Consider the following 16,240-nt stretch of genomic DNA (forward strand, 5'->3'; position numbering starts at 1 on the left):
ATTCTTTTATAACTGAGGGCGGGGCCACACCACGATCACGATGACGTCGCCGGGTGACCCCGCCTCTCTCTGACGCACGGGGACATCCCTATGGCTTCCCCGTAGCGTCAGAGGGGGCAGGGTCACTTGGTTATGTCACCGGGTGGCCCTGCCCCCTCTGACGCTACGGGGAAGCCATAGGGATGTCCCCGTGTGTCAGAGGGGGGCGGGGTCACCTGGTGATGTCATCATGTGGCCCCGCCCTCAGTTATAAAAGATGTGTCACCTGAGAGGCCGGTCATTATGGCGGATGCCTCCTATGAAGGCAGATCGGTGGCGACGTGTGGCTTTTTTTTTCGGTCCGTCGGAGCGAGAGAAGAAGAAGATGAATGGACTTCGTTGGACATTTAAATTTTTACATTTTTTTAATAAAGGACTTGTCCCAAGCCGTGTCTTGTGTTTTTTAACCATTTTCACACTTTTTTTGTGAAATGGTAGGGGTACATTTGTACCCCGTTACCATTTCACACAGGGGGGGAGGTTGGGATCTGGGGGTCCCCTTGTTAAAGGGGGCTTCCAGATTCCGATAAGCCCCCCCGCCCGCAGACCCCCACAACCACTGGGCAAGGGTTGTGGGGATGAGGCCCTTGTGGGGATGAGGCCATGCTCGGATAAGAGTCTGGTATGGATTTTTGGGGGGCCCCCATGCAATAAAAATAAGAGTACATAGTGCACTACCGTAGGGTCTACCGCTGATGAAGTCCGGGTGTGGACGATACGCGTGCGGGAGTTCCTTGGACATCACTGCAGCCACCATTACTACTTGACGTTATCCTTTGATGCCATTTTACCTTTATCCCAGCACTAGGGTGTAATGCTGTGTATGTGAGTACTTGACTTTTAATAAATGTGATCTTCTTAGCCACACAGTGTGCACTATGTACTCATATTTTTATTGCATGTGAACATGATCATCAATTACTGAGTGCTGCCTTTATATCGTGTGACCATCTGCCCATGCAAGTCTCCATCTTTATCCACTGAGAGTGGTAAATGCTGTTTTGACCCGTCTGTTAGCTCAGGGGTCCATATGCTGAGGTGAGCGGTTTGGCTAGCTAGTGGTGGAATCACGGATGTATAGCACTGCATGGGCTGTCATGAGCACTTAGACCACTACAGAGGAGACCTTTTCTCTATCAACTTTTGGATTTAAATTTAAAGGGACTTTTATTAGTAATATTTGAACTTCTGGGTATAGCGCTGCACTGCTTTATTTATCCTATGTACTTAGAGGTTTTTTATGTTTACCCTTAGTTTTCAGCTGCTTGTATTTTTAAATATTGGATTTTTTGCGCTGACTTTATTTTATTTATAATCACGCAATATCATCTCAGCAGCCTGACACTCACTGAGACCCTTGCAACCATGCAATATCATCTCAGCAATCTGAGACCCTTGCAACCACGCAATATCGTCTCACACAACCTTATACTCATCGAGACCTTTGCAGCCACGCAATACCGTCTCAGCAACCTGACTGAGACCCTTGCGACCATGCAATATCGTCTCAAACCAGACTGAGACCCTTGAAACCACACAATGCTGTCTCAAAACAAACCTCATACTCATCGAGACCCTTCCAACCACGCAATATCGTCTCAGCAAACCAGACTGAGACCCTTGCGACCACGCAATGTTATCTTAAAAACAAACCTTCATACTCATCGAGTCACCTGCAACCAAGCATTATCATCCCAGCAACCTGACACTCACTGACACCCTTGCAACCACGCAATATCGTCTCCCATAGTATAAAACACTTTGCGGCACGCACCTACGTGCAAACCTGCATACAAACTAACTTGCAAACACACCTCAGTGACAAACAATTGGCCACACAAACACGCAGCAGCACCTGGTTGCCCATTCATCTCCAGTGGCACGCGGGCCACTCATCTTTTCGCTGTCTCTCCCTGAGGTTTGTTCAGGTTTCCATCCGGCACCAGGTTAGACTTTATCTCCACAGGTAAAAAAAAAAGAAATAAATAGGAGGGGAAGAATGTACAGTTCACATCTTCACCAGGGTCAGTCGTATGACAGACGTGAACCAGTTCATTTCAGGTAAAGTCACACCAGGCCCACCATCAGACAGTTATCCACCACCTCCATGACTTCCTGCTCATCGAACAACCAGGCACACCACTGGCAGATCTAGACAGGTTGGGAATAGTGTTTAGCAATCTCAATGTGCCCATAGCCGAGCATAAAGTGGAAGGCCCGGTACACTCTATCACCTTCCTAGGTGTCACTCTGGACACGCGTGCCATTCAGGCTAGTGTGCCTCCTGACAAACTAGCCCATATCAGGACAGTTATCCACGACTTCACCCAGTCGCAAGGGTGCACCATGAGGCACTCGCAATCCTTACTAGGGATGCTGAACTTTGGGATGAGGATTATTCCTCAAGGACGGTCTTTTATATCACAGCTTTTAGTTTTTCTCATACCAGTGCAAGATCCAGACTAGGGATGGGCGAACGGTTCGGCCCGAGCATAAGTTCCAACAAACAATATGCAGTGTTTGCTGCAAATTCGAAAGCCGCGGAACACCATTAAAGTCTATGGGACACTAACATGAAAAATTAAAAGTGCTAATTTTAAAGGCTTATGTGCATGGTATTGTCATAAAAAGTGTTTGGGGACCCGGGTCCTGCCCCAGGGGACCTGTATCAATGCAAAAAAAAGTTTTAAAAACGCCTGTTTTTTCGGGAGCAGTGATTTTAATAATGCTTAAAGTGAAACAATAAAAATGAAATATTCCTTTAAATATTTTGCCTGGGGGGTGTCTATAGTATGCCTGTAAAGTGGCACAGTTTTCCTGTGTTTAGAACAATACCACAGCAAAATGGCATTTCTAAAGGAAAAAAGCCATTTAAAACTGCTCGAGGCTGTAATTAATTTTCAGGTCCCAGCAATATAGATGCAAAAAAACGGCATGGGTACCCTGAACCAAAAATGTAAAAAAAAATTGTGTGGGGGTCTCCCCAAAATCTATACCAAGCCCTTCAGGTCTGGTATAGAAATTAAGGGGAACCCTGTGCCAATTTTTTTTTTTAAATGGCGTAGGAGTCCCCCCCAAAATCCATACCAGACCCTTATCCGAGCACGCAACCTGGCAGGCCGCAGGAAAAGAGTGGGTCGAGAGAGTGCACCCCCCTTCTGAACCGTACCAGGCCACATGGCCTCAACATGGGGAGGGTACTTTGGAGTAGCCCCCCCCGAAGCACCTTGTCCCCATGTTGATGGGGACAAGGGCCTCATCCCCACAACCCTTGCCCGGTGGTTGTGGGGGTATGCGGGCGGGGGGGCTTATCAGAAACTGGAAACCCCCTTTAACAAGGGGACCCCCAGATCCATTGTACCCCTACCATTTCACAAAAAAGTTTTAAAAATAGTAAAAAAGACAGGAGACACATAGGGACAAGTCCTTTATTGGATCAGAAAAAAAAAAAGCCGCAACACCTCCGCCTCTATGGGAGGCTCTCGCCAAGTGATGCTTCTTCTCGATGACAGCTGTTATATGGCTGAGTGACGTAAACGGGCGACCCTGCCTTCCTCAGACTTCACGTGGCGTCAGAGGGGGGCGTGGTCACCTGTTTACGTCTGCAAAATGCAATAAACTGGTCCCTCAGCCAGAACACTGAAGATGGATCGTTGATGGGTCTTCCAGCATGACAATGACTCAAAACATACCTCCAAGGCAACAAAGGAGTGGTTCAAGAAGAAGCATATTAAGGTTGTGGAGTGGCCTAGCCAGTCCCTGGACCCTAATCCTATAGAATATTTTTGGAGGGAGCTAAAACTTGGAGTTGCCAAGTGACAGCCAAGAAATCCTAAGGATTTAGAGAAGATATGTAAAGAAGAGTGGACCAAAATCCCACCTGAGATGTGTGCAAACCTGGTCTCCAACTACAAGAAACGTCTTACCTCTGTGCTTGCTAACAAGGGTTCTCCACCAACTACTAAGTCATATTTTGCTTGGGGATCAAATATTTATTTTACTCACTGAGCTCCAACTCAATTTATAACATTCGTATCATGTGTTTTTTCTGGATTTTTGGTTGATATTCTGTCTCTATCATTTAAACCACTTCCCGCCTTCCATATAGCAAAATGATGGGCGGAAAGTGGTTGAGTTATCCTGACCGGGTGTCATATGAGGTCCAGCAGGATAAGCCTCTACCACCAGCAGTGCAAGACTCCAAGAAGATGAGCCCTGTACCAGTTCTGGAATTACACAGCAAACCCGAAGAATCAGTCCTACCTTCCCGATGCCCTGGCAAACCCCTTATGGTTGCCTGCCAGCTCAGGATCCGCTATAATCCCTCCTTTCACCACACAGCCAGGTGTGCAGCCCAACACTACTATTTTTTCCCAACTAGATTCGATTATTTTTATTTGTTTTTCCGTGAAGATTTGCTGCAGTATATGGTGGACCAAACAAATCTCTATGCAGAGCAATTTATTGCCTCCAACCCCAATTCATCATACGCCCGTATGTTTCATTGGCGACATCTCACACTAGACAAATTCAAATTGTTTTTGGGCCTCACTTTTAATATGAGGCTTACAAAGAAGAACGAAGTGCATGCCTACTGGTTCACCAACCCCATCCACCACATGCCCATATATTCTGCTGTCATGTCCAGGACACGCTATGACATGATTATTCGTTTCCTACAGTTAAATGATAACGCGTAGTGCCCTCCCCGAGATCATCCCAACCATGATAAACTGTGTAAGACACACCCCCTAAAAAGAAAAAAAAATTCCAAGCGATTTGCTGAAGTGTATATCACAGACCAAAATATTTGTGTAGACGAATCCCTTATCCACTTTACTGGCCAACTGCAGTTCAAACAGTATATTCTCAGGGCCAGATACGGGTTGAAAATGAATAAGCTTTTCGATAGAGCCACTGGATATGTGTACACCTTCCGCATTTATGAAGGCAAATGCCGCGTACACACGATCGGATTGTCCGACGGGAAATGTTGGATGTGAGGTTGTTGGCAGTAAGTCGGACCGCGTGTATGCTCCATCGGACAATTGTTGTCAGATTTTCCGTCAACAAATGTTGGCTAGCATGTTCTCAGATTTTCCGCCAACAAATGTGTGTTGTCGGACTTTCCAAGCGTGTGTACACAAGTCCGTCGGACAAAAGTCCAAAGTACAAACACGCATGCTCGGAAGCAAGGACGAGCCAGAAGCGGTCGGTCTTGTAAACTAGCATTCGTAATGGAGAATTAACATTCGTTATGAAATCTGGAAATGCAGCGCACAATTCTCTTCTTCTTTAATAAGGTAATAATGAAGCTGCTTTGCTGGTGATACTGATGGAGTTATTGCAAACAAATTTTCAAAGGCTTTTTTTTTTCTAGTGATATCAAGAATAATATTATTATGTTTTATCCCGTAGTTTTTAAGAACAAAGGTACAACTATGTTGGTCTCCCTTTTTTAAAATGTAACTACCTACCCCCAAACTGTCATTTGAAGTAAAACACATAGCCAAGTATTATTCTTCACATTTTTTTTTTTATTGTGCATTAAAAAAAAAAAATAATAAAATTAGACATGCTATCTGCCAATAGAAAATAACCAAAAAGTGCATTCTATGCATCAAAAAATATAGAAAATGTACCAAATCAAATCATCAAAAAAATACAGTGGAACCTCGGTTTGCGAGTAACGCGGTTAACGAGCATTTCGCAAACCGAGCACTGTATTTCTAAAATTCCTAACTCGGTTTGTGAGTGTTGTCTTGCAAAACGAGCAGGATTCAGGCTAAAAGCGGTGTGCAGTACCGCTTCTGGCCTGAGGTGGGGGGGGGCGCCGGAGCCGAGCAAAGCCGAAAGTCGCCGATCGACGCTGTTCGGAAAGGCCCGAGGAAAGTTTGGCTGACCTCGGCAAACCTCGGAAAGGCTCATGAACTGAGTCTTTCTGAGGTTTGCTGAGGTCCGCCGAAGTGTCCCTTTTTCGTCCGTTTCCGAGGCTCTCCGGCGCCCCCCGCCTCTGGCCGCATGCGGTATTGCATCCCATTGAAGTCAATGCGGAACAAATTATTTTAGTTTCCATTGACTTCAATGGGAAAACTCGCTTTGATATGCAAGTAAATTGGATTACGAGCATACTCCTGGAATGGAATATGCTCGTAATCCGAGGTTCCACTGTAATGTCAAAGCAATAACTCCAAGGCCAATAATAAATAACACGTTATCTCCTCCAATTCCGCAACATGGCTGGTTGACAAACGGCTGCTCAGAAACAAACTGAAAAGCACGAAATGAAAAGCGATAAATGAAAAACGCAAAAAGAAAAGCGCGAATCAACACTCACCAAACTTCTACTAACACAAAATTAGCAGAAGGAGCCCAAAGGGTGATGCTAAAGAGCTGAAAAACCACGTAGTACGTCACTACGTTCGGAATTGTTGGCCAACATTTGTGTGACCGTGTGTATGCGACAAGTTTGAGCCAACGCCCTTCGGACAAAATTTCACGATTTTGTAGTCGGAAAGTCCGATCGTGTGTACGAGGCTTTAGACTCCCAGCTCCAGCCCCCTGAGTGCCCCACATATATTGGTACCAGTGGGAAAATTGTCTGGGAGCTAGCATACCCCCCCCTGTTCAAAAAAGGATATCATTTATATTATGGACAGTTATTATACCAGCCTGGCCATTTTTCGTCACCTTTACCGAAAACAAACCCTGGCCTGCGGTACCTTCAGAAAAAAACGGAAGGGCTTCCCACAAAATTTATTGACAAAAAGGCTGGAAAACAGGGGAATCCGCTTTTTTGAGGAATGAGGAGGTGTTGGCCATAAAGTGGAAGGACAAGAAAGATGTTCACATCCTCTCTACCATCCACAACGACACCTTGGTGGAGATTCAGAGAAGACATATCTCCATTGTAAAGCCTGAATGTGTCCACAAACATAATCTGTTAATTAGGGGGAGGGGGGGTGGATTTAAATGACCAGATGCTACAACCGTATTTATCAACCCGAAAGTCCCGTTACTGGTATAAAAAATATTTCATGTATGTCTGCCATCAAAAATCAACCAAAAACCAACCCATCACCTACCTCAAATATATTGAAGACCTTGTCACTGCCAGGGCCATCTTTAATATTGATTGGACCCTGGGCAAACATTTTCTTGGGCCCCTTCCCCCCCCCATACAATTTCACCCTCCACCTGCTCTGAGACATACAGTAAATAGCAGCTAGACTTAAAATCAGTTTACTGTATCAGATCAGGCAGCGATTGCGATTGGTTGCCAGCGGTTATAGTGTATCATTACCGCTTACTGACTGGTTGCTAGAGGTTACAGCACACATTACAGCTCACTGATTAGTTGCTAGATGTTACAGCACATGATTTCTGCTTGTTGATTGGTTGCTAGAGATTACTGTACAGTAATACTGCTCACTGATTGGTTGCTACAGGTTACAGCACATCATCTCCTCACTGCAGGGGGCATGATATACATATGAATCCTGCCTTTATTTACATATCTATGCCGCCAGATGCAGCTATTTACATATGAATGCCGGTTATTTACATGTAAACACAGGGTGTGCAGGTGAGTCATTTGTACAAAACAATAGGGCAGAGCTGGGCAGCATTAGTAGCAGCACTTCACACTGAGATATCAGGACACAGCATGGGACTAAAACTTCAAGGGGCAAGGGAATTTAAACTGGGATAGTTGGGAAGTATGAGGCAGCTGCTTTGGGCCCCACAACAATGACAGGGCCCAGGGCAGCTGCCCCTTTTGCCCTGCCTTATAGACGGCCCTGGTCACTGTCCTGATTTACCAGCAAGGACCCGCCCCAGGAAGCATTCGCTCTGATAGTGTGAGTCGACTTCATTAACAACATTTTCCCTATAACATCCCCCCCCCACAGAATCAGAAAGAAGATGCCAAAAGAAATGTCGTGTATGCAGCAGATATGTAGCAGTATAAATTTTAAAATGACTTATTTGCAAAATTTTACAATAGAAACTAAAAAAAAAAATTTTTTTCTCCTCCAAATTTTTGCTCTTTTTTTCGCTTATATCGCAAAAAAAAAAAAAAACCCAGTGGTGATGAAATACCACCAAAAGAATGGCTCTATTTCCGTTAAAAAAAAAATGATAAAAATTTTGTTTGGGCACAGTGTAGCATAACTGAGTACTTGTCATTCAAAGTGTGAGAGCGCTGAAAGCTGAAAATTGGTCTGGGCAGGTAGGTGTATAAGTGTCCGGTATTGAAGTGGTTAAAATACATCTATGATAACTATTATAGACTCTTCAGTTGTTCGTAAGTGGGCAAACAAATACTTATTTTCTCTCTCTCTCTCTCTCTCTCTCTCTCTCTCTCTCTCTCTCTCTCTCTCTCTCTCTATAGTATATAGTATATAAAATCAATCATTGTTATGTGAGTGCATTTTACGTCCCCCCCAGCTCTGGCTCCTGTCCCCTCTATCCTCCGTCCTTCTCCGTGAACCTTGGTGGCCCTCATCGCTGCATGTTCCTGGCTCCTTGCAGCAGAAATATGTTTTATGACTTGAGAACTGCTGGCTGGCTCTTATTTGGCAGCTTCAGGAATAAGACGGTGACAGATGAGTTTTTAAGGATTTGCTGATCACTCATCTAAACTAACTTAATAGTAGGAGCCTGATTGCAGAAAACAGAGCTTGATTAATGGAGGTGCTGGCACCGGGCAAATTTGCTGTATATTTCATCCCTTCTATCCCGCTTTATAATTATCCAGGAGAGCAAAAAAAAAAAAAGAAACGGAGCGGGAGAGACTCCGCCACCAACCGGAGGACAAGAGAATGAAGGTGCTTTAAGAAGAACCCTGCTCTGAGAGTCACATGGCTAAGAAAACTGGAGATGAGTGACATGGACCTTTCTCTTTTTTTATTTTGTACTTATATTTTATATTTATTAAATTATTTTTCACATTTTTTTTTTTTCCAACAAATACGGACCCCAGTACACTGCATATTTCAAACATTACACCTTCCAACCTAACCTTTTTTTCCTGGTACATAAAAAAGGGGGAGAAGTCAAGTACAATGAATTATTCCAATATTGCAGAGCAGTGATCTCCAAACTGTGGCCTGGCGGCCAGATGCGGCCCTTTGCTTTCCTTGGTGAACTTTGGGCACCATTCTTTTCACTGACACCAATGATTGGGCACCATTCCTTCCACTGGACACCATCAATGAGGCACCTTTCCTCCCACTGACACCCATGATGAGGCACCATTCTTCTCACTGACACCATCAACGGGGCTCTATTCCTCCCACTGACATCCATGATGAGGCACCATTCTTTTCACTGACACTATCAATGGGGCTCTATTCCTCCAACTGACACCAATGATGGGGCACCATTCTTCTCACTGACACCATCAATGGGGCACTATTCTCCCAACTGACACCAATGATGGGGCACCATTCTTCTCACTGACACCATCAATGGGGCTCTATTCCTCCAACTGACACCAATGATGGGGCACCATTCTTTTTACTGACAGCAATAATACGGCACCATTCTTTTCACTGACACCAACAATAGGGCTATATTCCTCCAACTGACACCAATGATCGGGCACCATTCCTCCCAATGACACCAATGATGGGGGACCATTCCTCCCAATGACACCAATGATGGGGCACCATTCCTCCAACTGACACTATCAATGGGGCTCTCTTCCTCCAACTGACACCAATGATGAGACACCAATGATGGGGCACCATCCTTCTTATTGACACCATCGATAAAGCTCTATTCTTCCAACTGACACCAGGGATTGGGCACCATTCCTCCCACTGACACCATTGTTAAGATACTATTACTCCAACTGGCACCAATGATGGGGCAAGATTCCTCCCTCTAGAATCAATGATGAATCATAACTTACGGACACTGACACCAGGGATGTTTCTGCTCCCACAGTCCGGCCCCCCTAAAGTCTGAAGGACAGCAAACTGGTTCTTTGTTTAGAAGCTTTGGAGACCTCTGTTCCAGAGGTTGCAACCTCTATCATACAGTATTCTCACCAAGTGTTTAGAACCATTTCATCCAAAACTTGAAATTTATTTTGGGGTCCCAGAAATTACATACATAGTTACATACCCTGTTTCCCCAAAAATAAGCACTACCCTGAAAATGAGACCTACAAGGACTTTAACTAGGGTTTATTTGAGGGGTAGGGCTTATATTGCAGCCATCACCGACAATCACGCTAGGTCTTATTTTCGGGGGGAACAGGGTAGTAGGTGAGGATAAAAAAAGACACAAGTCCATCAACTCCAACCTATGTGTGTGATTATATGTTAGTATTACATTGTATATCCCTGTATGTTGTGGTCATTCAGGTGATTATCTAATAGTTTTTTTGAAACTATTGTTGCCCCCCACTGAGACCACCGCCTGTGGAAGGGAATTCCACATCTTTGCCGCTCTTACAGTAAAGAACCCTCTACATAGTTTAAGGTTAAACCTTTTTTCTTCTAATTTTAATGAGTGGCCACGAGTCTTGTTAAACTCCCTTCCATGGAAAAGTTTTATCCCTATTGTCATGTCACCAGTACGGTATTTGTAAATTGAAATCATATCCCCTCTCAAGCGTCTCTTCTCCAGAGAGAATAAGTTCAGTGCTCGCAACCTTTCCCCATAACTAATATCCTCCAGACCCTTTATTAGCTTTGTTGCCCTTCTTTGTACTCGTTCCATTTCCAGTACATCCTTCCTGAGGACTGATGCCCAGAACTGGACAGCATACTCCAGGTGCGGCCGGACCAGAGTCTTGTAGAGCGGGAGAATTATCGTTTTATCTCTGGAGTTGATCCCCCTTTTAATGCCAATATTCTGTTTGCTTTGTTAGCAGCAGCTTGGCATTGCATGCCATTGCTGAGCCTATCATCTACTAGGACCCCCAGGGCATTTTCCATCCTAGATTCCCCCAGAGGTTCTCCCCCCAGTGTATAGATTGCATTCAGATTTTTGCCACCCAAATGCATTTTTTACATTTTTCTACATTGAACCTCATTTGCCATGTAGTCGCCCACCCCATTAATTTATTCAGATCTTTTTGAAAGCTTTCCACATCCTGCGGAGAAGTTATTGCCCTGCTTAGCTTAGTGTCGTCTGCAAATACAGAGATTGAACTGTTTACCCCATCCTCCAGGTCGTTTATGAACAAATTAAATAGGATTGGTCCCAGCACAGACCCCTGGGGGACCCCACTACCCACCCCTGACCATTCTGAGTACTCCCCATTTATCACCACCCTCTGAACTCGCCCTTGTAGCCAGTCTTCAATCCATGTACTCACCCTATGGTCCATGCCAACCTGACCTTTTTACTTTTACCGAAATATGGCCATTTCAGAAGAATGAATTGGAGTCATTTGGGAAGGAAAACATTGGTTGGCTTTCAATGGTGCAATGTGCTTTAAATGGCTCCTGATTTTTTTTTCCTTATTTGTGTATTTTATGTGACTATTTTTCACAGAAAGCAAAAAGATGGTCTACAAATAACATAAAGAAATAGAAAAATACGGTGCACCATTGTTTTCTTTTGTTTTTGTTTTTTTTTTCCCTTTTGAGCCATTTGCCAACTATCTGTAAAAAATAAAAAAGGCAATAGAAATAAAAAATAAAACATGGAAAGCTTTTTTTTTAATATGCAATTTCAAACCATTTCAAAAATACAAGCTCATTATTTTGCTGAAATTGCCTCAGTGGCAATTGGGAGTTTTGCGGTAAAATCAATTTAGCCAAAATCACTCTGCTCCCTACATAAAACAAAGTGTCAGGGAAAATTTGGGATTTCTACAACCCATTTTGTAAATAAGTGATAAACATCTCACTTTTATGGACCCTCCCCTATAACTTTGGCTGCCAGGTACATACAGAGTAAGATTTACGAAAACTGGAGCACCAAGAATCTGGTGCAGCGGTGCATGGGAGCCAATCAACTTCTAACTTCAGCTTGTTCTGGTACAATCATTTTTATTGAGTTAAGACAAGGCCAAAATACAGGCCTGAAGAAAAGAAAGGCAAAATGGTGCCGAACAGGGGAACAAAACATCACTTTTCACGTCAATACAAACAAAATATGTTTTCAAAATGTAAAGGCAAAAAGTAGAAGCAGCCGGCGACAGTCCCGGAAGTGGAAATGAATAACTGGACGCGGAGGTCCAAGACATGGTAAGACTAAAACCCCGTACACACGATCGGACTTTCCGACGGGAAATGTTGGATGTCAGGCTGCTGGCGGTAAATCCGACCGTGTGTACGCTCCATCGGACAATTGTTGTCGGACTTTCCGCCAACAAATGTTGGCTAGCGGGTTTTCGCCTTTTCCGCGGACAAATGTGTGTTGACGGATTTTCCGAGCGTGTGTACACAAGTCCGTCGGACAAAAGTCCAAAGTACAAACACGCATGCTCGGAAGCAAGGACGAGCCGGAAGAGGTTGGTCTTGTAAACTAGCGTTCGTAATGGAGAATTAACATTCGCAGCAAATTATGAAATGTGGAAATGCAGCGCACAATTCTCTTCTTCTTTAATGGGATAATAATGAAGCTGCTTTGCTGGTGATAATGATGGAGTTATTGCAAACAAATTTTCAAAGGCTTTTTTTTTTTTTTTATGGAATATCAAGAATAATATTATTATGTTTTTTTTTTTTTATTTGGGCAAGTTACCACAACACCATTATCCCGTAGTTTTTAAGATCATAGATACAACTATGTTGGTTTCCCTTGTTAATGTTACATTGTATTTTTTTAAATGTAACTGCCGACTCCCAAACTGTCATTTGAAGTAAAACACATAGCCAAGTATTATTCTACACAATTTTTTTATTGTGCATTAAAAAAAAGAAAACAAATAAAATTACACATGCTATCTGCCAATAGAACTTAACCAAAAAGTGCATTCTATGCATCCAAAAATATAGAAAATATACCAAATCAAATCATTATTATTCAACCAAAAAAATAATGTCAAAGCAATAACTGCAAGGCCAATAATAAATAACACGTTATCTCCTCCGATTCCACAACATGGCTGGTTGACGAACCATCGTTCAGAAGCGACCTGAAAAGCACGGAATGAAAAGCAAATGAAAAGCGCGAATCAACACTCACCAAACTTCTACTAACACGAAATTATCAGAAGGAGCCCAAAGGGTGGTGCTAAAGAGCTGAAAAACCACGTAGTACGTCACTACGTTTGTAATTGTTGGCCAACAATTGTGTGGCCGTGTGTATGCAAGACAAGTTTGAGCCAACGCCCTTCGGACAAAATTCCACGGTTTTGTTGGCCAACAATCCGATCGTGTGTACGAGGCTGTACAAACAAATGAAAATGAACAAACAAAGCAAAAAAAAAGGGGGGGGGGGTGGAGGGATGGGATACGGAGGGACAGGGAGGGGGAGGGTGAAGTGGGGAGAGCAAAAGTGAAAGAAAGGAACGAGAGAAAGGAGATGTAGAATTAGGCCAGAAGGGAGAAACAGACGAGACAAGAATGGAAAAGGAGGAGGTGTAGACATAGACAAGGAAAGGGCACGGGGCCTGCGGGTTGGGTGGTATATTAGAACGGTCCGGAATACCTAAGCTGTCTGGGGGCAAGGCGGGGAGAGCATTAGACAACCATGGATTCCACACTTTGAGGAACTTAGCATGGGAGTCATGAAGTACACTGGTCATCTTCTCATGTAGCATGAGGGTGGTCAAAATGCTCTTCACCTCTGCAATACCAACCGAGGGCTTCCGCCAAGATCGAGCCATAGCGCGTTTTGCGGCAATGAAGAGGTAGGTGACCAGCATTTGTTTGGTAGGAGAAGAGGCTCGGGAGGGGGTATCGGAGTAGTGCATGCTGGGCGTCTTTGTGGAAGGGTACACAAAAAAGGGTTGAAAGGAGGCCATAGACCTTAGACCAGAATCCCACTGTAATGGAAATTTGTAAGTTCTGTATATAATTGTATTGTATTTTGTATGTATTGCACTCTGCCCTCACTGTGCAACAGCACTAATAATGTTTTCAGTAAATGTTTACATTCTTTCGAGTCCTGATTAGAATAAGCCTGCCTATGTATCTCCCCTTGTTACCATAAACGTACAATTGTAATATTAATGTGATACCTACGTAATCATGTGCATAAAAACCTTCAATTGCGTCATAATAAAGCAGAACAGTTATTTGGAAAGATGCTGAGCGTATCTTTTGTGTCTGTTCCCTACTGCAGTAGTTATTATTAATTTGGAACCACTAATCAATATGAGGATAGGAGTTGCCTATCATCAATTCAACCGAGTCAGCATGGCGAGCTTTGCCTTAGGAGGGGATTCCAGGTGACCCTGAGTATCCGAAACGAGGAGCTTGAGACGATCCGGGAATTTCTGATAATCAGCCGGCTGAGGTAAGCCTTTTGCTTACATTTGAGTTATCAGACTTCCTTGATCGGTAAGGCATTTTCGGGACAAAGGGTACCTATTTTACTCCCCTTAATCGAACTGTATTGATTGGTGGTTATATGTTATGTTGTCCCTGTCTACTGTCCATCGGAGTGTTATAGATAAGAAAGGGAAGAATAGTGCTGTTCACAGGTATATGTAGTAAATCTGCTAGATAAAGTAGTTTAGAGGCAAGAGGGTATAGGCACAAGTAGAGAAGAGAGAAGACTGGCCAGTCATTATGGGCATTGAATTAAGTAAGGGAATGAAGGGTAAGAGACCCTCAAAAATGCCCAGCGCAAGAGGAGCGCTACATATGAACCAAAGGTGCGGTTCCGCCTATACTGAGCCCCTAGATTAATGGTTAAAGTGGACAGTGATCCACATTGGGTAACTGGGTTACCAAAGTCCACAGGGACTAAGAATCATGCAGAGTAAACAGCTAGAGAAACAGCTAACTATGTGAGCAGGATGGATCAAGGGTGACATTAACACTAGACAGAAAGGGACATTTTCATGTTAAGTTGTGGGATGAATTTGGGGTCAGGCACTACTAGTAAAGTCAAAACAGAGAAATGAGAATTAAAACAGAATACTTTATATGTTGTCAGAGAGAGAAGATGGGATGAGCACTCTGGCTGACCGTCTGATCATAGAAGCTAGATATAAAAGATATCTGAACAAAATAAAGAAAGTAGAATTTAGACAGGAAAATATTAATGACAGTTAAAAGAAAGTGAGAGAATGATATGCATGTGTTGTGCACAAATGGGAAAAATGTAAGCGATTTTAGAGAGATATTGGTGTGTGTGCGAATGCTGGGACCTTTAGTTCTATTGCTTGTGTGTGTCATGTATGCAGATGTGACCCCCCCCTTTGCACTCTCCTGAAAGAAATGTGGCTGGGATGAGAGGTTAGTGATAAGCTGGAAGGACATCATGCCAATTCCAGTTTTTTAGACAAAACATTTATAACAAAATGTGCCGGGTTAACGAATCTAATGGTAAACAATGTGATCACAATTATTTTGAATCTGTTTTCCAAACATGGTAAAATGAAGGTTACATTTAACCGTGTATTACACAAATTGAATATCCTTTGATAGTTGAAACAGTGCATTTAAAAAAGGGAAATTAAGTAAAATTAAGTAATAATGAGTATTCATTTCTAATATGAGTTTAACAATTATATAGATATATTGAAACTGGTTTAGACAACCTTTGGTTGGAAATGAAATCCAGGTTATTGGGGAAATTTGTAAAAATGGGATTAGTTTAGATCAAGATAACAATTTTGTAATTTTACATTTATACAATAAGCCCTTATTGAGAGAAAAAAAAGATTAAGATGAGGTTGTTATTTTGAATAAAGCTGCCATAATATTTAACAAAGCCAAGATGGATGGGATACATAAGAAGTTCTTCTACAAAAATGATATTGTAAGGTTTTTGATAATAACTTGATGTCAGTCCATGATGTAAGAGTAATAATAGATAAAATTTAAATATAACAGTCCCATCACATCAAGTCCACACACCCTGTTAGGATAGATGCCACCTGCAGCAAGTTGTTTTTTAGTTTTTGATGCTTTCTGGTCCATCATACAGATTCTTGGTCCTTTTATTTATTTTTATTTTTGAAATCCAAAGCAGAATGTGTGGATTGTGAAATGATGTGCCCCTTTTTCTTGTAAAGTACAGTGGTATAAGCAGAAGAATATTTTGGATTTGTGGGCATCTC

Source organism: Aquarana catesbeiana, linkage group LG13 (genome assembly GCF_042186555.1).
Source record: "Aquarana catesbeiana isolate 2022-GZ linkage group LG13, ASM4218655v1, whole genome shotgun sequence".
In the NCBI taxonomy this organism is placed as follows: Eukaryota; Metazoa; Chordata; class Amphibia; order Anura; family Ranidae; genus Aquarana; species Aquarana catesbeiana.